We start from the raw sequence: 1,307 nt of genomic DNA on the forward strand, positions 1-1,307 counted from the left end.
GGAGCAGCGGGCGGCTGCGGGGGTCTGCCGGCCCTGCCCCCAGCCCCCCGCCGGGCTGCCCTGCGGGGCCCTCCTGCCTCTAGATTTCCTCCTCTGTCCTGCCAGGAGCCGGGGGCTGCTGCGGACCCCGGCCCTACCGACCCTGGATGCCCCCCGACAGCCAAAGGGGGTTTTCCCCGGTTGGGAGCATCCGAGTGTTTTTGAATCGAGTCACCCGGCACGTTTTTCTGAGGCTAGAAGCGCGGGCCCGGCTCTGTGCAGTGTAGGTGCTTCCCTCTCCCTTTGCTCCTGTCTGCAGCCAGCAGCTCCCTTAAAGAGTTATATTTGTGTTGATTTACCACAAAGGGGAAGACAAGAGGCAAGGCACTGGGATCAAAACGCAGCTTCAGTGCAGTTTGAATATTTCCTGGGTTTTTAATAATATTATTTATGGGATTATTATTGAAAAGAGTAGGCCTGTGTAGTATCATTTTGTGGTAAACCACATTCATTAATCAGCCTCTGATTATATCTCTTTATAGAGATGTTTTATGGGAAGCTAAACTTAGCCATGATGCCTTCTGTAAATTGCAGGATCCCTGTATGTCCAGTGTCCAGACTGGGCTTCCCAAAAGTCTGGGACACTGCTTTTGGCATAGGAAAGAGATGGGACCTGCAGCAGGCCCCTCGGGGAAGGCACAGCTCTGGAGTGTCTATAGTGCTGCCCCAGGCAGGCTGTTGTCAAGGGCTGAAGCCAGTGCCAGCACCTTCAGAGGAAGTTTCAAGATCCTTGCCAGCAGGCCATACTCATGGATATAATCTCCCTGTAGGTCAGCTTCCCTCTTACTTGAGGTTTTCTTCATACCTGGAAAATAAATGTCCTGAATGTCTTAATAGCACTTGTGGAAGAGCTTGAAAGGAGTTCTTTCTTATAGCTCCACATAATCTTGTTGTTTGTTATCTGTGTTCAACTCATTCCTTTAAACAATAAATCTGTAAGTGCTTGGCTTCCGTCAGCTTCCATGACACTGAGCCCCACTGATGACTTATGGTACCCATTTAAAGCCCATTTTTGCAAGTCCTGAGGATTGCCAGAGGCTGTAGCTGTTGCTACTTGCAAGACATGTCACTTCCAGCTCCCAGCACTGTTCCCACCGGCTTCTGTCCTCAAAAATCCTCTTCAGTGGAAGGGGAACTACCAGCACGCTTGGCTTTACCCCGATTGGCTGGACTATTCACAAAATCTCTGTAAAATTGTCAAGTTTGTGGTTTCTTTTTCTCTCTCATTTTTTTCGCCGCTTCTCATGTTTTTGGGTCATTGTCATTCT

The 1,307-nt window shown here is 49.7% G+C and overlaps 1 protein-coding gene across 1 annotated transcript in view; it reads right to left on the minus strand.

Moving 5' to 3' along the window:
- The window catches only part of SFRP2 (secreted frizzled-related protein 2), a 9,305-nt gene that overhangs the window by 4,140 nt on the left and 3,858 nt on the right, over window positions 1-1,307 (minus strand). The window lies entirely within an intron of this gene.

The sequence above is a fragment of the Chaetura pelagica genome, unplaced genomic scaffold (genome assembly GCF_000747805.2).
Source record: "Chaetura pelagica isolate M959 unplaced genomic scaffold, ChaPel_1.0 scaffold142, whole genome shotgun sequence".
NCBI classification, from domain to species: Eukaryota; Metazoa; Chordata; class Aves; order Apodiformes; family Apodidae; genus Chaetura; species Chaetura pelagica.